Genomic DNA, 23,430 nt, shown 5'->3' on the forward strand with positions numbered 1-23,430 from the left:
TCTGTAATTGTTACATAGTTGAGGTCTCTGCTAGCGACCATTATATTTGATTCTCAGCCCCATTCCAAACACAGCTGTATTGTCTCCTAATTGTGAATCAGGTTCTTGTGTGTGGATCTGCTGTTAGATGGGTAATAGTGGAGAATGATGAAAGAAAACAGACCCTTAAAGCATGTCTTTTTCCTTACTCACACAAAGAGCTTGATATAATTTCCTTGGATACTATCCAGCATATAGCTGATAGTGTTTTTATTTTCAGACTTTTTTTTTTTCTTTCACAGAAGTGGGTGATATATCCCATTATTTATTGAGAAAAATCTTGTGCGTATTTCCGGGATTTGTAGTATCTACTATCGAGAAAGATAGAGGTGCAGATTAAGTCTCCCAAGGATGAAATACCATCATATCACTAATTATTACAGCATCTCACAAAAGGGTCATAGATTTGTTTTGCCCCGAATATGGCTGGGCTGAGGTAACCTGGATCATAATGTCAAGGACAAAAGTGAATTCTTTAGGGAATCAGTTCCATCATTATATGTTTATCTAAGAATTTAGCTGAAACAACATTTTTTTCTTTTATTCTTCAGAAGCTTGGGCAAATCATCACCTACTAGATACATAGTCAACAAATTTAGGCTGCATGAAGGCAACATTCTGATCTAAGATATAAGATACTTGGAAAGGAAATCAGAAAAAATATTTTACATTACCGTTGCTTACGTATTTGTGTAGTTGATATTTGATCTATTGTAGTGGTTTAGAACCAAATCCTGTTGGTAAAAAACTGCAGAGTTTCTGAAAAAAAAAAAAAAGGCATTTCTGTATTCAATTAAATCAGAAATCCAGCCATAATGATTTTTTTTTCCTTTCATGCAGGTATTTTCAATCAGATTTATTCTTTTTCTTTAAAATTGGAAATGTACTGAATATCTTTGTAAAAAGTGCATGAGCACATGCACAGGAGTGCTCAGATAAGAGATAAATATGTTCTTTCTCTCCACTTGAAATTCCTTATAAAAATTGCAGCAGAATTAGGTAAATAAGCAGGTACTGTTACTGCTTTCCCCATACCTTTCACAATCACCTTTTCTTGTTTCTTCTTATTCAGTTGTTTCAGGAAATATTGCTCCATCTGTAATGGCTTACCATAAACATTATTATGTTATAATCTAAAGGGATACTTTCTTTTTCAGATCCCAACTGTTTCTTGTCACAAATGTTTCTTACAAGACTTGTGGATTTCTCTCACTTTCTCCTTTTTCTCCTAGACATGGTGAGACATTTTGTCCCTGAAATGTGTCCTAATTCCATAAAAGCAGGAAAATAAATGTTCATGGCAAGCCCACAACATAATCCATGTTTTCAAAATTACATTGAGTCGCCCACCTCAGTGAGTCAGCCAGTGGGTAGCAGCAGAGTCATTTCGAGTGGCTGTTTTCCAGATCAGCAATTGCTTACCACGTTTCACTGTGGGCTGACTTTCTTTGTGTAAAAGGTATATTTTAGAGTCCAGAGAAAAAAAGAGGAACGTTAGTCTTAGTCCTGAAGAATCAGAAGTGCTGTTGCAATCGTATAGTTAGGCCCTGAATGGTGGCACAGCTGTGACAAACTTTGCTTGTTCCCTTGCAAAATCCACCTGTTTGGCAGGTGGAAGACCTGGAAATGAAAAGCATCCTTGTGCATGTATACTTTGATAATCAGCCTAAAGCAATGTGCCAATGGTAGAAAAAGTCAGAAACTCATTGAGTATTAATCAATTGTATATTTTGGGTGATAGTATTCATTTGTCCAAATACGTCTTGTATTTTTTTATCATTTATTTTGGCTGGCAGAAATCGTCCTTTTAAGAGGAGAATGGGAAGCCTGGTGGCAGAGTTTGCAGAGGGTCTGTATTAGCATATGGAAAACTTATGTAAGTTTTTCCTGGCCTCTAAAAGTATAAAAGCCCACAAAGTTCTTTTTCTTGCACCCGTCTTTACAGGAACTGGTCTATTTTAAGGTGTATCAATATAGCATGGAATAATTTCCCTGACTGTAGAAGGTGCTCTACTTTGAAGCCATTAACCAATAGCCAGGAAGCAAGAACACATCTGGTGTGACTAATGACAGGTTTCTAATTGTTTATAATAGCTGATATATTTATGTAGGAATTACTTTAAATGCAGCACCATGTCCTGTGGCCTCCCCAGGATGCTGCTCAAAGACTTCAGTAATTCTTACATAGCAATAATTTCTTTTTGACAAAATCTTTTTGGTGAGGAATATTTTCACAGCAGGGAAGACAGTTGCCTGCTGCATTTTCTCCAGGGTAGAATTTGAGGCAGGCCACAATTTGACTGTAAGATTGCAGGTACATATACATATGGATGCAATTATTGTCTCTGGGGGGATGAGATCTCTCATATATGGGTATAGTTATATAGCTACATAATAAAGTAGTCTTAATTACAGCTGTTCACATGTACAGAAGGAAAAGTGTTAACACCAGACTGACCTTTTAACAAAAATATCTTCCACTTTCATTCCAATATTGAATTCACCTCTACTAGAGCTAAATTCCACAGAAAATTACCTGTGAAGAACTTTGACTTAGGGGTATTGCTGCATTTGTGTGGCTAAAGGATTTTGCATGGAACATTTCAGTCTGTGAGTCTCAGATCCCTAGATTTCTTGAAAAAACAGGAGTCCTGGGGTACTTTCCACAGAAGTAATGGGAATGTTGTTTTCTTGAAGTTACAAGGCACTGAGAGACTTTTTTCATCCTCAGTGGTGAGGAGAAATGGAGAGGAACAGCTTCAAATATTCACTTCCAGGGTATATTTATCATATCTGGGTATGATGCTGAAAGTATGGACAGAAATTTCAAGATGTCTTAAGGTGTACTTTAACCAGCATAGATCTGCTGTTACTTGTGTGTATGATTAAAATACTTGTCCTTTTGTGGACATATGCCACAGAGAATGACTCTTTCCGTATCTAATCTCTTCTTTTAACTGTGTGTTGAAATCTTGGACCTGCAAGCGCCTGCTTCTAGGATGACTATAATGACTTTGCAAGGCATCCCTCTCTGAACAACTTCAATATGATCTCATTTTTCACTTATTTTCTACTGCTGTTTTGACAGGTTACTATTAAGACTGCCTGACACACCTGATGATAAGATGATGATGATTCACTTGCTAATTATTTTGCAAAATATTAATCATTTGTACTGAAATTTTATAGTCCCAATTTCTATTTGAGGACATTTCTTTTGTATTTATTTTCCCCTCCCATTGAAATGATCTATCAATTTCTGACAATGACTGAGAAAAGGCCTTAACTTCTGATGTGATGAAAATATGGTAGTTTTTTGCTTGGGAAGGACACTCAGCCTGTGCTGTGACCTGGACTTTTGCCTTGCTTAGGGAGCATCAGTTTCTCCTCTTCGGAACATAACAGTTGTGCTAATTTTTGCTTAATGCAAAATTAACATTTACAGAATGGCCAGAGATTTACCTAGTGCCCACAGATGTCAGTAGAAATGCTTACATCAAGCAGGGCATACACAGAGGTCATGTATCACTCTTACTTTTAAAAGACATTAATAATATCTTTGATGAAGCAATATGTGCATTTGCAAATATTACTTTAAGCTGACTATTTTCAAACAGAAACAATCCCACAATATTAGAGAAGCTTTGGATTTATTCTAGTTTGAAAGCAATGCATGAATTCAGTAATGTTAATTAAAGACCAAGTATTCAGAGATTTTAGCATTCCTAACATGCTTTGAGGATTGATTAATAAGGGTAATACTTAGATGGCACAATGGAATCATTTTCAACATCATTACCTTATCCCTTGAAGAAGTCAAGCTTGAACCCTTGGGATTTGGCATCACTCTGTAAAACAACATTACCAAACCCATCTGACTTTCTGAAGGACAAAACTTTTATAATAATCAAGGCATTTGAATGTATTAAATTGGGAAGTGATGCAAAGCAGAAGGAGTGACTTCAGGAGATCAGGCTTAGAAGAACAGTTTGAAGGAGTAAATGAGAGGTTCTTCAGCCTAGGAAAATTATATAAAGCTAAAGTAATGCCTAAATATGTGATGGGAAGACTGACATGGCAGCACTGGAGTACCCAGTAAATCAGACAGTAGGTGTAGTCACTATAGCTGTTGACGAAGTTACTTATCTGATTTTTACATGAGCTAGGGAATAATAAAATAGGTGTCATGTGTATTCTATAACTAATAACAATTGTAAGATATGCAAGATAACATAAAAATAGACATTCAGAGGGAGTTGGAAGGTAACTAAGAGACAGTCTGTCTGGTTTGATGCCATAAAATCATTACATCTGTCCCACAGGCACCCTGTTAGATGCACTGCAAGAACAAAATGAGAGCAGGAATTTCCAGTTGTCTCCTCATGACACAAACCCAAACAAGCTTGTATTTTCTGTAAAATAAGCTCTGCAAAATTTCATATGGGAACTTTTATACAGGAATATTCCCTGTAACCTCGGGGAGAGTTTAGCCTTAAAGAAAAGCATCTTCGAATTGGATTGGGTGAAACCTGAGATGGATCTGAGCTCTTCTGTGACCTTTCAGGACTGAGGAGCTTCTGCTCAGAACTCAGGAGAAGGAGGATGTGCACGTAGGTACTGTTAATACTGAGCATTGAGGATGAGGTGTGGCTCCCTCCACAGCCAGCCCTGCATAGTTTACAGCTTTGGACTTGACTCCTAAGTGCTGTGTTTGATTTTGGGTAGGTTTTTAATATGCTTTAATTTCAACATGGAACAATTGGAACATTTAGATGTCTAACTCAGTTTCAGCCATGTAAGTTTGCTTGTTCCTGAAGGCATTAGCTATAAAACACAGTCCTGTGTCATGACTTCATTTGACAGATGTTCTTACAATCATAGTACCCTCAAAGCAGCAAAATAGCTGCAAGAGAAGCACAGGCCTGCTTCAGCTCAGGCAGATCAAAAGCATATGGACTCTGTGGGAAGCACATAACTGTTTATTATCAACAGGTCTTTGCCAGCCCTGCTGATATTACCCTTTTCCTGGCTGCAGTAGAGGAGAAGAAGGACTGGCCAGGCCACTGCTGAAGCAAGGGCTGTTGTTTTCCAAGTGCAGGTGGTTAGTTTTGATAGATGGGATTACGATCCCCAGCAGAAAACGGATCAAGGGACTGCTTGGGATGTACCTAATTGCTGTAAAGACTGGAAGAGCCTTGCCCAAAAAAAGCGAACTGCAGAATTTTAGTGGCTCCTGTAATTTAGGTGCTCAGGGAGAACAGCACTGAGTAGGAAAGAAACTTTTCATTTAGGAAGAGTAACTTTTGTCAGACTGGAAAGTAGATAAATCTGTTTCATTTGCGGGCTTATGCCGAAGATGGAAAATGAGGTCTTGAAAAGTTCTGGTATTTTGTTTTTCTCTTCTTTCTCCTTTCCTTTCTTAATGTTTCCTAAGCTAAGATCAGCTTTCTAAGGTCAGGCTTCACTAGCTTATGGGGCAGATTTTATTTTTTTCAGGCTTTGAAGTGAATCCTTTCAGCCTGTATAGACTCATCTCACATCTGCTGAATATGCTTCGTTCTTCTGCTTTATTCTTACTTTTGTGGCTTTTCTCAAGAGAATAATTCAACAGATGCAATAGAAGCCAAAAAGGTAGTGTTTTACCACCAGTAGGAAGCGGGAGTTTGTAAAATAAGTTGTCTTGGTGTGTAGAGAATACCAGAAAACAGGATTTACAAGCTGATATCAGAAATAAACATTTATATACATATTACATAAATGAGGAAAATAGAGTTATTATAACAGGATTCTAGTTTCAATTTCTCATGAAAGTTATGTTAAAGAGGCAGCTTGAATTCTTTCTTGCTCACCCAAACCCTGTCCTTCACATTTAAATGGTTGGTAAAATGACGGCAAGCCTATGCTGACACTTGAGCTGTATTAAAGCTAATTTGCCTGTATATCATAGAGCTCTCTTCGTTTAGATAATCACAGCAGGTCTGTTACATCTTCTGTTGTAGAAACTGCGTCTGGGACTTGGCCAGGTAATCCTAAAAATCACCCATCCCCGACAATTAAAAAAGGTGGCACAGCAAAGACAAAAGGGAGTAAAATATATAGCTCTTGAGGCGTCACCCTGCAGTCTGTAACTGGGCAGTCTGGAGAGCAGGAAGGCTGACAAACAGCCTGGCGTCTTTCTGGAGCTATTTTAATGTCTCTGATTTATAGATCTGTTATTTTGTTTAGAGGATAGGAAAGAATAGCAGAGTAAACATGATGGAGAGGGCATCCACTTAAGGCTAAGGTCAATTACTCAAGGGAATAAATGTGCGTAATTGCACACCTGATAACTAACTGCATTAAATAGACTGCTGATTTATATCATGAGTCTTTAACTGCAACCCTTTTATACAAACAATTATAATAATAGGAGGTTGATTATTTGCATTTGTTCCAACTACTTGTGATGATCATCTTTGCAGAGATACAGGAGAAAAATAGACTACTGTTCTCTTTGGCAGATATCCTTTCTCATTAGATGGTAACTGGCATTGTGGATAAACCTTTTATAGGTTAGGGCAGACAAACACTTCAATTATGCTCAGTAAGTTTTTAATTCCCAGATGCCTAGATGAGAAAATCTTCTGGCATCTCAAGTCGTTGAATTAAAAGCATCTATCTGTCTTGCTACTTCAATGACTTTTCATTAGCAATGATGTTTTGCTGCTCTTCTCTATTCTTAGCATAACTACAGTAATTAAGAGGCAATTTTAAAAATTCTGTGTTGGAACTCGCTTTGATATGGAGTTTGCTGAGCTTGGGAAGCTGATGTCTGTCAGGAAAGCTGGAGGCCTAGGCCAAAATCATCACTACTGCATGGCACCAACAGCTCCAGGCAGCACAAGTCCAGCTCTGGAGATAAAGCTTAGACAGGGCTATCCTCTTGCTGAGTGTTTTATGTGCTGTGTGGATTTTGAGGGCATGAGGACCTGGCAAGGGGGTGTTGGCAGGGAACAGAGAATCTATGAAACCAAAGCAGATTTCAAAACCCACCATTTTCCATCTTCCAAAGAAGATACATTTTGATTTCCTCTACACAGAATTCTCAATGTCTCTGGGCTGCTTAAGTCTAAATCTACATCCAAACCTGAAAACTCCCATGCAGTTGAATAATCTTACATATAATCTCCACAAAAAATATTAAAAGGTGACTTAGCACTGTTTGTAAATAATCAGACTTCATTTATGGTTAAACTTAGTTTAAATTAATTTTCTATTTCTTTATTATTCTTTGCAAATAAGTATATACATACATTTCCCTGCTCTCTAATTTTCCTGTTATGCCACTGATTAGTCTGCCTGAATTTTTTGTACTGTTTCCCATTCCTCTTTTCTGATTTTGGTTGATGTGAGCTGTAGTTACGAGCTGTGTGCACAGAAGTCTCAGCTTGGATTTTCCTCTTCTTCTCCCAATCTGGAGAACTTTAGTAGTTGCTAGCTAAGCCCATAATACAAGAGCAAAACCTAGTTAAGTTTCTTTATATGGTTCAACTTTATCAAAAGTTGATAAAGTTCACAACTTCTGTGACCTCAATAAACTCAGTGTCCATACTTTTCAATGAACTATAAACTATAAACAATTTCTGTATTCAGTATTTACTTCAGCAATTATATTCCTCTGAATTCTGCAAAAATACCTAAAAAGTCTAAATTTGAGGGTACTCTTCCAAATGTAGAAAAATCGTTCATGGATGTGGAAGTCTTTTAAGAGATCAGACCAGAAGTATCTTTTTAATTAGCAAACCTTACCCTCAGCAATCCCAGAGATGGTATTCCCACAAAGGCAAGTGATTAATACCATGGAAAGGGACAGCAAGGAATTGCCAAGTTCATCCTTCTCCATTAAGTAGCTGCCACACATTCAGCTCTCTTCTTTTTAGCCAGTGTCCCCTCTTTATGGAGCTGATGACTGGCAGGGCACAGGGATGTAATTTTTCTTTTGGGCTCCCCTTACTTCCTATCTTCCTGAAACACTGTAAATTACCATGAAACTACTTCTTGGTCATTGGAGAGGGTCAATAACCTGCCTTTCCAAACAGGATCAGTGCTGTTAGGAGAGTTATTTTCTGACCTTTTAAAGTGTGTCTCCAGTCTGATATTTAAAGGCCTGCTCAAGGAACCTTATTTATGCTTGATCTATAAAACGAATTAGTGGTTTGAAAGTGTATAGCTTTGTGAATTACTAAATTACTAGTAGTAGAACATGGGTTTGGAAAGATTTTTTCAAAGGGTTCTAATTTAGTATTAACTATTGTATACTTATAAAATTTCACCATGTGTTTTTCTGCATGAGCAAATTGGAGAAATAGGTGGTTAACTAGTGCCATTTTAACCTACTATTAACTCCAGTACAAAAATCATGCCTGTGAGAGTGCAAATAATGAGTCCTGTTTATACAGCTTGAAAATCAAAAGGTTTTTTACACCCCATCACTAAACATCTGTTTTATATCTTCAGCAGATATGTATTCTAATACAAGCAAGAGGTCATAATTTCTGAAGAGACTGTGGATGTAATTTCAATAGCAGATTAGCACATTAATACCTGTTAAAAGGCTATTCTTTGCTTCAGCAGATTGTGCTCAGTTGTAAAGATAAAATATGTTTTCACAGGTCTCCTTTAACTCAATTTGGTATGAACTGGGTCAACCTGGGCCTTGCCCATGATACCTTACTTTCCTAGGTGTGAGAGCATCGTTCATTAAAGCATTGGATAATGTCTGATGATGAGGGATTGAGGGCAGCTCCAGAACAGTGCTAGCCAGAGGGTGAACATAAACAGCTTTATTACAGGCTTGGAAATAGCTGTTAATGACCTCCCACCCCCTAAGGAAAGGGAATTACTTGAATACTTTGTACTTTTTTTCCATGCAATCCCTTAATGCAAGAGTAAAAGATCTTGCTGTTTCTCAGTTTCGGCAGCACTCATAAATGAAACTTTACATACATTCTTGTCTCACAGCCGCAGCTGATGCATGGCTTTGGCAAAGCCAGACATATTTCTCATTCACCCAGCTCATCCCTCATGAAGAATCCCTCACGTGCCAGGAGCACAGCTCAGAGCCGACGACTGCAGGGTGGAGAAAGGTCACAGAGTTGAAGTACACTAATGCAAACTAACAGGCTGCTACATCTGCCTCCTAAAATTCCTACCCAGAACACAAGGGGGAGGCAAGGAAGGGCTGCAGCTTGCAGCTTGTGAATGGGAAAGTGTTAAGCTAACACTCACTGAAGATGGAAAACACTTGTCTATTTCCTTCCTTCTGAGGGGCTCTCCTGGGACATGACAGTCAGCCTTGCTCAGCCGAGTGATTCCTCAGACCATGCTCACCCTGCTGAAGAAGTATTTTCAAAAAATGTAAGGAACTTGTTGCTGTGTCTCCAGAGAGAAAAATCAAGGGAAGGATCTCTTCTATGTAGTTCACTGACACACTAGATTTGGTTTCAGAAAGGCTAAACACTGACAAAGAAGAATGAGAGAGAGAGAACTGGGACTGTTTTACCTGTACTTTATATCTAAGCACCATAATTTAATGTTAAAATAATTGCGAATGAATCGGATGTGGACCACAAAGTGTTGCTTGCTATTCTTGTATATCACCTTAGAGTAAGCAGTTGAGTTCTGCAATCAAAAGACTGATTGTAATCAGAGCCAGTATTGAATTGAAGAATCTCATCAGATGTCTACTTGTGCAACTTTCTTTTTTTTTCTCATCTTTGTCTTTTTTTTTTTCACTTGTCTTTTGAAGAAGGCTTTGCCCTTCTTCAAAAGCCAGTGGAGTCAGTTTATTTCATCTTAGTCAGAATCATGCCATTAATCTCAGGGATTCTGATTTTAGGAGCATTTCTCTTTTTTTTCCATCATCTCCATAGTGTTTTATATTATGAATTCCTTGGATAGAAATTCTCAGGCTGACTATGCACACAATATTTGAGGTAATATTATCAATTATTATTTCTTTCTTGAAACCACTAGGCAATGAATAAAGATGTGCCACGTTCCATTTTGAAATCAGAAGGTTTCTCAGTACAGAAAAAAATAGCTTGAAAGAGTTGTGCTTAAAGGTGTTTCAAGGGCCTTAAAAGGGCCTTACTTCTAAATCAGCATTCTTGGTGGGATGAATAAAAATAGTTGGACATTTGTCTTAGAACAGCTATAATTCAGTTATAGCTTCCCAGCTGTTATTTCATGTCATTCTAGACTGCCTGGAGTATCTCACTCAGAATTAATAATGCATACAATATTATCAGCACAGAAGAATGGATTTAGAACAAAAAACATGAATAGAAATTCAGTTTTTCTCAAAAAGAAAAGATGTTGTTTTCTCTGTGAAGGAAAAAATTAATCAGATCTATTTTCAAGGTAGATTTGTTCATTACTTGTCTCATATCAGCACAGCACTTTTGTTTTTCTCTTAGTACATTAGGAAGCTGGATTACAGAAATGTAGACGTACACTGAAGGTCTGAGAATAATTTTGCCCTTAGCTTAACGCTGCTGACCCCTTCTTCAAATGGAGCCCACCGTTAAAATCTCTTATTTATGCAGTTAATACAGTTCAACATTATTATGTGATGCTGTTGACCTGAGTGCAGCCAGCGGCTGTAACCAGGCTTAGAGAACTTGTATAAATATGCAGTGAGTAATGGCAAGCATGCCTTAAGCCTTTGCCTTCACAAATTCTATGAATTTTCAATGTGCTAAATGTAGTACAATTTATTTGTTCACAGAGCAGGGCGAAGCTTTGGAATCTGAATCTGTTGATATCCTTTGTTTGAAATAAGAAAGCGCAGTCAAAACAAACAACTGGCACTTTAACAGGAACGCACAGTGGAGCAGTCACATCCACTCAGAGTCACCAGGGCTTTTCCTCCTCGCACACTATTAGCTCACCCTCGCCTCAGAGAGGGGTTTGCTACTCCCGGCATGGAAATGCACTCGTGGCTCCAGCAGCACACCACCTTTCACTCTCCAGAGCTCTTTCGCAGTGTTGGGCTGTGTGAAGAGAGGTGCTCACCCCTCTGCCTAATTTCTTCATAAGTTGCAATACTTTCCTCCTCTGTAGAATAATATTTATTTCTTGAATGAAAGATTTTTAGGAATACTCTGCCTATCTTTTCATCACTATTTTTTTTTCCCATTATTTCCACAGTATGGAGTATACCTTGAAAACTCAGCATAATTTTAGGGTATTGTCTCTCATGAGAGGATCTATTCTTAGATATCATCTCATCTTTAAAAAAGCTTTCAGGAAGAAGCAACTGAACTCAGACTAGATGGAGCCAGGATTCCAGAGCAAGAGCTAATAATCCTGAATTTACCATTAAACTCTGCTTTTGCTTGACGAACTTATGACCTTTGTTTCCCAAAGAAAGCAGTTTGGCTTTGTATTAGTATCTGTTGAGAACTGCACAAAGTCAGTTTTTCAGTCTGAAATCTCTATGTAATTATATCAGCGTTTTCCTGAAAATATAATCTTGCCCATCTATGGCTGTTCATTCATTTTTCTCTGCTCATTGTTAATGGAAGCAAGAAAAAATATAAAATAGATGACTTCTTAGTAAGGCCAGGACCATGTGTCCTATGGCAAAACCTTTCTTCTGCAGGGACCAAAACTGATGTACACCCAGCAGAAAAGCAGACACGTGGAGACACATTTTGAGGAACACCAAGAACAGAAGGAAGAGAGGAGTAGCAAGTCTCTGACAATTGCAGAAATCACTACTGACAAGAGATTAAAATACTTCCGAGAGAAATCTGACTATGGTTCACAGAAGGTAGGGAGAGGTGAAACAAGGAAAGCCAGAGATCAGGGGAGAAGGCTTTTCTAAATCTCACTAAAGTTCTGTCTGTATCTGCAAATTTGTTTCTGCTCATTTACTTTTTACTTCCCATCACTTACAATCGACCAAGTGATGTTCTGGAGATTAAAGGCAATGCTGCTTCACATCTGCTGGGGACTTATCTTTTAAACAGTGAAGTGATTCAGTAATAGTTCAGAAAAGGAAGATAATGAGTAACTTTTATGTTTATTTATTTTATTTTCTTTATATTTCTTGTTGTATTTCCTTATATTTCTTGGTTTGCTTTTTTTTATTATTTGAACTTTCTAGTTTATTTCTAAATATTTCTCACCTTTACACTTCTTTCCTTTTCTTTGTTCTTCATTCTCTTTTGAGCGCCCCACACAAGGAATAAAGAGTAACTTGTGACTGTCTCTTTGTGTTGATGATTTCACTTTAACTCAGGCAATAAATAGGGTACAACAGACTGTAAATCACATGTAAAAATCTGTAGATGAGCGCTGTGACCAGCAAGGGTGTGCTTGCAGCTCTCATTTAAATCTACTGTCTAAGAGATGTCTGGAACCACTGCTGCTAAAAAGCAACACCTCCAGGAACAAAAGGAATGGGTTGGTAGGCACATGCCTAGCTAACTTCAACATCATAAAAGGAATAATTATAAATCGTTATTCACTCAATAGCAGCAAAGTTAAGCTTGCTATAATACCTTTCATCTATCTGAATGTGTAGTTTATAATGGATTCCGTGCTGAACGGAGCCTTAGAGATACCCCAGGAAGCAGAGCAATAGCTTACAAAACAACCATGAAATCAATCTGTAACCTGGGGGGAGTTGAGGTCTTTTTTAACCAATATAATTGCACGTTACAATGATACACACTATTCTAGAACAAGGCATAAATTCAATTAATCTCATTTTAAATACTGTTTTTTCAATTCTCCTATGCTATTTTCTAATTATATCAGGTGAGACTAATAAAAAAAAAAAAAAAGAGGAACTCCTGGAAAAAGGTAAATAATTCAGTCTCACCTAGCATGAATAACTAAGCTGCAAATGACTGTAAACTGAAAATAAAAAAAAACGGGAAAATGTTTCTTTGTACTTGAAGTCAGGCAATTAAAACCATAGTGGATAATTCTGTGCAATTGTTATGCAGGCTGTACCTGACATCAGAAACAGGATTTACTGTGGTTGAAGAGAGGGGAAATCCTGATGTATTGTCTTCTGAATGATGGTCACATCTGGTCACAAAAGACAAAGTGGGATAGTGTAACCAAAGTATAATTCCTTCCAAGATTTCCTAGTCTGGAGCCCACAGGCAGCAGGCTAAAATTGGGACTTTGAGGCCGTGAAAAGTCAAAAGGATGAGAATTGCTTACGGGACTCCAAGACTCAGACCCATGTAAGCCATTTAAATGTTGTCTGCTGAGTACATGCCAGGGAACTCCTCCTACTCTACCCCTTCGTAAAAATCCATTTTAAAATGTTTCAGTCAGGGATGGAGACCCTCCTCTTGCCTGCGCCAAGGAAAGCAGCAAAACTGCTCTGAAGAATTATATGAGTCCTGTATTTCTGTACCTTCCTCATTGTCTTTCAAACTATCCAAAATATCTTTTTCAGGCTTTTTCTCAATCTGAAAAAAAAGTATTCCGATGTGAAAATTGGGAGCCTTGCAAGTTGCTGGGCTTTTCTTAAATTTTAAGTAACTTCTATCTCAAAGTTTATTATTAATAATATACTAGGAAATCCACACAAAACAAGCAAAGAATTGATTGGGAAAATTGAAGTTTCTGTTTTCATCCATTTCCCAGCAAACACTGAGTGCCTCTTGGCCCATGTTTAAATTTCTGTTGGGAGGGAACAGGCAGGAAACAGGTCATAGTAGGTGTTTGTAGCTACATTTGACTTAATCGTTTGTCCCAAGAGCGACTCTGTCACCTGTCTCACAGGCATTTCTCCATACCCTTGCCAGCCGATGGCCTCAGTCTGTGATCAGGCCCACAGCCAGGTCTGTCTTTTCCATTTTCCCCATCACAGGTCTACACCACACTTTTTACTCCCTCTTATTTGCACCCCAGGTTTTTGTCTCTTTTTCCTAAGCCATCTCTCTCTGCTCTAGAAATCCCTTCAGGCAGTGCCATTGCCATTCAGATGCCTTTGTTTGGTGCTTATTCTCATCAGTTCCATGCAGCTCATCACCTTTGGACTGCTCCGCTTTCCTCTGTGGCATGGGACATCTCCTCTTCCTCTTAGCTTTGCTCCCCTGCTGCCACTCCATCAGCTGTGTTTGTCTGGCCTGGGGCTCAGGAAATTATGTCTTCATATCCTTTCTGGCCCAGACAGTCTCATCAGTTCTCAATGAAAGCATTTTCTAGAGTAGTATGAAATTCATAGTAAATAAATAAGGGATAATGAACAAGGGATAAATCCCATGTCATTAAGCAATTATATGATCCACTAAAGCAATAAGAAATATCATCGCTATTAAGGAATTACTGTGATAAGGCAACTGAGTAAGTATTTATTTAATATTTGCTGTTTGTCAATGATTGGTTATCTAGGCTTATGAAGTTTTCTGCCTTGGGAAGGACCAAATGGAAACAAATAGTTTTTATACTGATGGAATTAAGAAAAATAGAGATTTATCTAAGAAACATTCAATTATTCTAGACAGTAGTTTGTAAGGGATTACCTTTTGAACAATGAAATCAAAATAAAAATAAAGAAACTGAAATAACAAAATTTATCACGAATGACCAAAAAAAAAAGTATCTCAGAATTATGATAACCACTGAAAGTCTGAATTTTTTATCCAAGAAATAAACCTTTAGGCAAAGATTGGGCACTTACTAGAACAATTTGGTTTTCATTAGCCTAAATTTGCCTGACCTGTTCATCTGTTTGTGTCCTAGAAAATATCCTGTTAGTATGCACAGATGCAGTATTAGTAGAGGAAATTATATTGCCTCTTGGAACTTCAGAATTCTTGGTACAAGTCAATGCAAATTATCAAATTCTCTAGAATCCTACCTGGCAAGTCTGTCAGCTGTCTGGAACATGCTCCCAGGAAATATACTGCATAAGGCACTGAAGAATCGGGTTAAAATCATAAAGAATTTCCTCCAAAATAGCCAGGAATGCTTTGAAAGCAAGGAATTACTTGATTTGATAAGGTATGACTGCTGAAACAGCTTAGAGAGATTATAAAAGAACCAAAGAGGTCTCAAAGCAACAGCAGAACCTTTGACTGCCTTACAAAATCTTGGAGTAGAGCTGGTCTGTCTACATCTTCAGGCTCAGTTGCTGTAAACATCTGCTCCAGTGGGTGACACTGATCTGTTCTAATTTGCCTTGTCTAGGGAAGATCAGGGTGGTGACTTTGTACTTTGAATATCCCTAACCCATCTATACAGGTCTGGGTAATGAAAAAGGTGAAACTACTTTTCTTACAAAATTAAACCAGTATTTTTCAAGGGAAGTGTTTGCAGAGATGTTTCAGTTATCCAAAAGTAAATTCACTTCCCCTTCAAGCTCTGTATAAATAGCCAGGCAAATAACAGCCAGTTTCTCAATCAGTAGATCTCAAATAAAATTACTCTTAAGTGTTCATCCCATTCCAAAGCTTCCTATATATTTTGAGACTCCTACATACAGATGACATTCAAAATTTATTGTAAAACTACTCCTATTATCTACACCTAAAATTCAGGTGTAGATCCAAAATTCATTGTCTCATCTTAAGCTATTGTAAATTATCATTATTCCATTTTAGTGGCTGAGAATAGTCAGCCCTTATGGCTAAGGATTCGCCCATAATACATTAGATTTTGTGTACTATACAGGTAAGAACTAGGGTTTTTTTGTTTAGAATGCATTGGAAATATTTTGAAATTGTTGCAGAAAGTGTTGAAAGGGTGCTCCAAGGCCGATGGAAATTTCTAGCATGTTATGCAGATCTATTTATAGCACATATTTATAGTGTCACTAAGAACTGCTAAACAGAAGACAGACGCTAAACCAGAAATGTATTCATGGAAATTCCTAGTAATTCAAATGAGAGGAAACAAACACATCTTTTTTCCTGTTTGTTTCATAAATATGTCTTGTCATAAACTCCAGACCATTTAGACTGTTTGTGAGACCAAGCAGCCAAGGGCATTACAGCAAAGTCAGCACTCCACTAACATTTGCCAGGAGATTTTATAAATGCTATGGCAAACAACCTAAGCTCCGTGCCAGTATCATCTTCCTCCCAGGCTACTGGAGCAGCTCCCCAGGGCCACTTGCCCTCTAGGAGTGGTTCCTTACTTCCCTTCTGCCAAACTCAAAGATAAAAAGATATTTATTCTCTCTTCTTCAGTGCATGAACAATTTTGTCAAGAGCCATTTCTTATTGCAGGTGTTTGGTTTGCCAGGGCCAGGGGCCTGTCCCTCTTCATGTACCTGAAGAATTCTGGCACTGTCCCCTCAGTAGTGGCTAATTCATCTTCTGGGCTTGCCATCACCAGCTGAGGTAAGGAGCCTGAGGCCTGCTTTGCAAAAATGAAATGAGCCTCAATATCATGCACGGGGAAAAATTATCTCAGGAAAAAATGCAGATCTTGGTAAACTTGATCATAGAAGTATAGAGTAATTTTGGTTGGAAAAGACCCTTAAGATCATTGAGTCTGACTGTTCACCCAGCACCACTGAGTCCACACTAAACCTGCCCCTGAGTGCCACATCCACATCTTTCAAATTCCTCCAGGCACAGTGACTCCACTGCTGCCCTGGAATGCCTGTTTCAGTGACAACCCCTTCAGCAAAGCAATTTTTCCTAGTACCCAATGTAAAGCCTCCCTCGGCACAACTTGGGGCCTTTTCCTCTCATCTCTTCACTTGTTACTTGATGTTGGTTATTTTTCCTGTTAAAATTACAATAAACTGGGAGGTGGGAAAATTTTCCATTAGTACTTCTTTCATAAGACTGAAATGCTGAAATGCATGGCTATGAGTATGAAGGATGGGATCCTAAAGGACTAAGGGCAGGAAGATTTGTATTATCTTCAAAACAGGCAAAATAAAACCAGAACTGAAAGTTAAAAGTTTAAAATTCATCCATCAACACTGTAAGGTCCATTTTTTCAGATGAATCTCCAACACTAGCATTCCTCCCACCCATAATTCTGTGACAGCATTGGAACTGGAAAGTCCCAAGTGGTAAATATGATCCTGTACACTTGAAACTGAGAAAGAGCTTTTCTCCCAAGCTTGAAGTGGCAGGTTAAAGAATTTCCTTTTCCAAACACAAATAGGAAATTCCAGAAGGACACAGTGGACAGTTTTATTAACCATCTGCTTTACAATAATTTACCCACTAGCAACCTGATTACTCTACACACAGACAAGGTAAATGATAATACTATATGGGTTCAGAAAATAGGACAGATTTTGATTTTACCTCTGCACTCCAACATAACTCCATTCATACTCTGAGCTTATTTGCTATTGTACTGGTGTGAAATCCAATTCTTAATCTTGAATTTGAACAAAGAAATATATTCCACTGTAAGGGGAAAGTGGGGTCATAGTGGGGTTGAAGAGAAAAGAACACTCAGTGCATGCAGTTCACAAAATAATCCCTCGTGCTTCGCACATTAAAGACGGACTTGCTAGGTCACAGAGGAGCAAATCCACTTTTGAGGGTAAAGTAAACATTTGTCTCCTAATTAAGAATTTCTGCTATTAAGCATTTCACATATTTGGAAAGCATAAATGCTTTAGGTGGAATTTGCACAGGCACTGGTGCAGCTCAGTGTGCAGACCACGGTGGGGCAGCTGTGCCCCTGCAGCCTGTGCCGGGCCACAGTGGAGCAGGTGGATGCCCATATTTTAGTTCTTTATTTAATAAACTTTAATTAGTTATACGAAATTCCAGCTACCTCTCTGTGCAGGTATCGGTTGAGCATCCCACCACACTAATTTGTGCTACAACAGTAAATAATAATGAACTTAAGAGTACTTAAACTGCCAAAAAATGTTCCTGGAAAGATAGTTCCATGAGATAAAACTACAAGCATTTTATTTTATTCTAATTTCCAATCTGTTAACCTGTGAGAGAATCTGAGCTTCCTTTTGTTTTACCATTCTGGGAATGAAGAAGGATGGTCTGCAGTTATTAGAGGCAACTTTATATCATATTAATATGCTTCAGGGCTATATGAGGATCTCAAAAAATATCCTAAAGAAAACAGAAGGGTAATGAGGTTGAAGGACTAAACCATGACAGTGCAGCACAGAAGAGTGAGAGATGATTTTCAAAAGCAGTGCCAGTTCATATAGAGACAATGCAAGTATGGAACTATTGAGGTTTCTATTCTGCATTACTTAAGCATGTGAATATTTTGAAGCATGTGACTCTTTCTTATCCAAGCACGTGACTCTCATCCAAAATACAAATGCAAACCTACACATAGACATGCTCTCAGATCCTTCAACAGACTGAGGTCCCACTTCACAATTTGGGCTATACTCTAAGGACTAAAAAATTTCCTTTGGCCATTCCTAGAGTGCTTACCACAATATTTCTGAACACTTGCCAAATTGTGTGCCCTTTTGTTGTGAAGGGTAGTTTAAGAGGGAATATAAGGGCAGCAGATGTGATTTAAACTAGGTCTGGAGGACTGATCCTGATTTGATTGATGCCTTATATTTTAAAGCCTTATAATCTGCTGGGCAAAATTTTGTGGGTCCTCATCTACCTTCAGAGTTAGATTTTGTAGCATACCATTTTAGAACTACAGCCGAGTGATTTATTCATGGGAGGAAATGATCAAATATTAACTATTTCAAAGAGGCAAAAAACCCCCTTTGTCTAAGTAAGGCAAGCATTTGGAACAGCAGGCCTGATGAGTGAACACTTAACTACATGGTCCTTAATCTTGGTTAAGTAGTGCACCATATTTGTGTCATGGAAAAAAATCTGGCGTAGCACACCACTTTAGCACACCACCAGTGATTTTTGTGCTTTATGAACTGTACCACAGGTAATATGTACAATCTGAAATGTTTGTGAAGCCTTAAGATTTAGGCTACCCAAATCTAGTGGTACTAAAAGTGAAATGTGGTCATGGTGGGACTATTCCATTTGCCTTCAGACAGTAAGAATTCAGTCAGATACAGTCTGCTTGAAATAAAAGAAAAACTACTGAGGCATAATAAGCAGACTCACTTTTTTTTTCCCCCTTTTTCTTCATTCTTTCAATATTCCATACATATTTTAAGGTGCTTGTCACTTCTAACATCACAGAAAGTTATTATGCAGGTACTTGATCTGCCCCCAAAAGGAATTCAGCATTTCAAGAAAGCCATTAAATTATGCACCATGTTAGCCTGTGACCATCTATTCTTATCTCTACTACAGTTGCTGCCTATCTTCTGTCTGCTCCCATTCCACTGCTTTCTTCCCTCCTTACTGCTTAGTTTTGTTCTAGTTGAAATTCAATAGCAAGACCTTTGGGAGAAGGATTAGGGCCTGCATTGATACAGTTCTGTGATCTGTGAGCCAGGGAAAATAAGTTTGAATAAGAATGGTACTACTGATAATTTTGTGCATCTGTATCCTCTTCTTGTTTAATGCTTCACTTAATGGTTGGAAGTGGAAAAATTATTTTCTCTCTAAAACTATTCAGAACATGAAGAAGAAAAACATGTTTGATCTTAAGATTTCTACATTTATCCAGCAGGTTTTAAATGGAAGACATTTGTGTCCTGAAAGACACAACAGATTCAAAAAAGAAACTGCTTATTTTACTTCTATAAATTATTTTTGCTCATCCCAATTTTAATGTGAGACTTATGTATGGGCTTGGTAGGTCTCTTTCTAAAAATACTCCCAACTCAGAAACTCCACTTTGGACCTGAAATGTATTTTATTAAATATTTTGTTGATCCTGTCATTTCACTAGTTGTCAACCAGCTATTTCTCCCCACCCCAAAAAAAAGAAAAAAAATCCTGAAAGCCTTTCATACAGCTGGACTGGTGAGGATATTAATGCATTTCAGAAGAAATGCAGTGGTGTTCACAAAGGTGTATCTTACCTTGTACTTAAACCAGTTCTTCTTCAGTCTGCGGGCAGTGGGAAGGCAGATATGGAATGGGAACTTTTCAATTGGTCTAAATATTTTAAAGTGGAAGGTAATGTACTTCTGTGATTCCCAAGAACTTTGGGTTTTTGATTAGCTAGAAATACATCAGGAATGGGGTCTCTGAACTTGGATGCTTCTGTTCTCCATGATCAACTGGGAAGTGTGGGGAGACTGCAGAGGCTTTTTCACTCAGGTGAGGATGTGTGGGAGATGTATGCAGGCATCTTTGTAATTTCTTTGGCAAAGATAGGTCCAAGTTACATTAGGGGAGCATTTTGGAGCCTATTTAGCGTCTTGTAAATTAAGAACTTATTATTTTCAAATGATCCCACTCTGCCAAAATGCAACCCTTTTCACTTAGATGGTGTATTTTAATTCAACTTTTATCTCTTTTCCAGGAAAAATAAAGCTCCTGGGCACTTCAAACTGTAAACTCCACCACAATGTGTATGTCCTTTGTTGTGCAGGAGCTCTTTATCCATTGTTTGGTCAGATAATCTGGTCTATGATAATGAGGTGTTTGTTTATCAGTGCCCAATACTCTGTGGTCAGGCAGGCATGTTGGACAACAGCTTCTCTCCATGGACATGGTGTGGGTGCTGCCTGCAGAACTCTCTGTTTGGGCCAGTCAGTAATAACCTGACACTGGGAGGGACTGAGAGTCCTCAGGTGTGGAGTGATGCCTTTCACAGGATCAGATCCCAGAGCAGGAAATTATCTTTGGAGCTCTTTCATTTTAAAATAGAGCTGTATTTCTCTAATGTTTTAAGATTCTGCCAGGAATTGTACTGTGTATTCATGGTCTTTAGATTAAAAATCTGGTTTCTATCAGTGAGTGTATGAACTTCAACTGCATTGAACAGAATATATTGGTGGGAAGGGGAATGGAGATTATACAGTAGATACATGCCTGTGGGACTGTGAAGAGTGAATTGTTAAAAGGCTCCAACATGTAGTGGGTGCATAAATACCTTAAAAAAGCCTGAGATGCAAAGTTAATGCTGACAGTGTATAGTGCAGGAAGGTAATAGTACCTTTATTGTAGACATCTGCAGCTGAAGGATCCTCTTGGGATCACCATTTGCTTGCCTAGGGAATTTGTTGGTATGTTGGATGTCAGCATCCACAAGTTTTATGGGCTGGAACAGAAGGGTGTTTCCTGATCTGAGTTTTATAGGCAAAGTCTTTGGTTAGTGGTGTAGTATTAGATATCTGATAGGACAGGGTAGGGAAGCATTTTGTCAGGTCATAGCTGGATTTTTCCATGTGTGCTGATTTTTCTCTGGTGCAGAATACCCCTGACATTGCATAAAGTGTTAAATGTTAGCTTGAAATCATCTGTACTACTCTCAGATTTCAGGAAATATTCTTAAGCAGTTGTTAAATTGCAGAGAAATTCCAATAGTGTTGCATTCTATATCAAATATCAATGAAAGCAGCATCATTAATGACACACTAATGAATACCACATGAATTAATAATAATCGGCTACTTTTTGAAGTCTCCCTGGCTTCCAGCTGTCTCTTAAATCACTTCAAATAATTAATGGCTTAATGCTTTTCACCTTTGACAGACAGAAATAAATTGCAGGTTAAAAATACCTGTCTTGGCAGTGGGCAGAGCAAAGTGGAATGGCTGTTTGCTGCTTATCAAGAGGGACGGTGCATTTTGCCCTGCTGAGCCTGCCTTGCCCATGTGGTGGATTAAAAGAGGCTGATATTGCTCATTTCAGTCAAAAATTAATTCAGGGCCACTGAAGTTTTGTAGCTGTTTCTCCTCCACAGAGATGAATCCGTACCTCTGAAGTGTCCAGTCCTCTCTTTGTAGCACTGCTGCAGGACAATCAATGCCCATGACTTTCCCTTTTAGCTTGTTCGTGTCAGCATCTGACAGGGGTGTCAGGAGTCTTTTTAGGGTCATTTCTCTGTTGAGAACTGCCCTGACATCACCTTAGTCAATAAGTGACCAAGCAATTGCAAGAAATTCCAGTCCCATCGACCTGGGACAAATATAAATGACAGCCTCATGCAAATGCAAACACCTGAATATAATGTTTTTTTTCTGGAAGCTCTCTGGCCCTGAGGATTTTAATATTTTTATTCTTTTCACTTATAGATACTAAGGAACTCAGTTGCTTGGAGACCTGCATCTTTCTACCTGTGCTCAAAGCAGGTAAGGTCAATTATTCAGATTAAGGTGTAGTGACCAGAGGATGCATGGGAAGCACCTTAATTTTTTATCAGTTTGAAAATGGGGAAGTCAGTCACTATTCTTTCTTGTAAAATTACTTGAAGTTGCAAAATGTGCAGTCTTGCCGTTTCAAAAAGTGTGGGAAAATGCCTAAGATATGTTGTGGCAGGAATTCTTTCTTGTTGTGTATTCTGCTTTATTCCACAAGTGACAAACACATTACAGGGCTGGATGCAAGCCTATTGCATTTGTAAATGTTTGAGCTGCTGATATCATTATGTATTGTACTGCCTGGGCACTGTATAAGCTTAATTTATTATTTTTAATAATTTTTTTAAAATGTATTTTATGGTTTTATGATAGAGAATGCAAGAGAGAAAAGCCATGGGTGCTCTGTGATTCAAAGGAAAGGAAAGCCCAAATGCCTGCTTTTTTCAGCCCCTGATAAGTGCAGCTCACATCATTCAACTGCTAATGCAGAATTTAATCCTAGTTCTGCATTTTCCCTTTCTCAACCTGTTAAATGTGATACAGAATGGCAACTCCTACTTTATTCCAAATGCATTTTAAATGCACATTTTCAAGCACTAAAGTTACTGGAGGAGTTCTTTGCATAAAATGCCATTACCTTGTGTACATGAAAAAAATGGAGGGCAACAGGAATTTGTTGTGATAGTATAAGCTGGTAAACTTTCAGACATTTAAAATGCTGGGAAAGATGCTACAGTTAAAAATAAAAAAAAAAAGTTTTCTTCTGCATAGTTTTGTGCTAGTAATCACCACAAATTCCTTGCAGAAAATTCCTCAGGCAAAATTGTTCCTCCCAGGTATAATTATGGCAGACAGAAGGAGCTGCAGGGGCCAGTTCCCAGCCTGGAGGGCCTGTGCTCTCCTGAGGTCAGGCCCCTGGCAGGAGCAGCTCCAGCTCAACATTGCCAGGCTGCCCCTGCCTGGGGGATTTGGGAGAGTGTGTAAGCCCAGCTTTTTTGGGGGGAGACAAACAAAGTCAGGAGTTAATGGCAGAGAAACCACAAGTGATGAAAGGCAGTGGTGAAAGTGCAAAGGGGCTGTGACACAGGTGACAGTGCCTGGGAACCACCCCTGCCTGGCTCCTCAGTCCCCTCCCAGCGCCACGGTACCAGGTGAGGTGCTGGCACAGGGACCCCGAGTAGGAAGCAGAGCCCCCAGGAAATCCTGCAGAGAGTGATGGTGAGGAAAGACTTGACAGGGAG

General features: G+C 38.5%; 1 long non-coding RNA gene across 1 annotated transcript in view; it reads left to right on the forward strand.

Moving 5' to 3' along the window:
- Window positions 1–22,180, forward strand: part of LOC119703243 — a 93,933-nt gene extending 71,753 nt beyond the window's left edge. Inside the window, exons 2-3 of the long non-coding RNA XR_005257599.1 lie at window positions 16,281–16,394; window positions 22,124–22,180. This is a non-coding gene — a long non-coding RNA (uncharacterized LOC119703243). The remainder of the gene's footprint in view (window positions 1–16,280; window positions 16,395–22,123) is intronic.
- Window positions 22,181–23,430: the final 1,250 nt, after the last annotated feature.

The sequence above is a fragment of the Motacilla alba genome, chromosome 7 (genome assembly GCF_015832195.1).
Source record: "Motacilla alba alba isolate MOTALB_02 chromosome 7, Motacilla_alba_V1.0_pri, whole genome shotgun sequence".
NCBI classification, from domain to species: domain Eukaryota; kingdom Metazoa; phylum Chordata; class Aves; order Passeriformes; family Motacillidae; genus Motacilla; species Motacilla alba.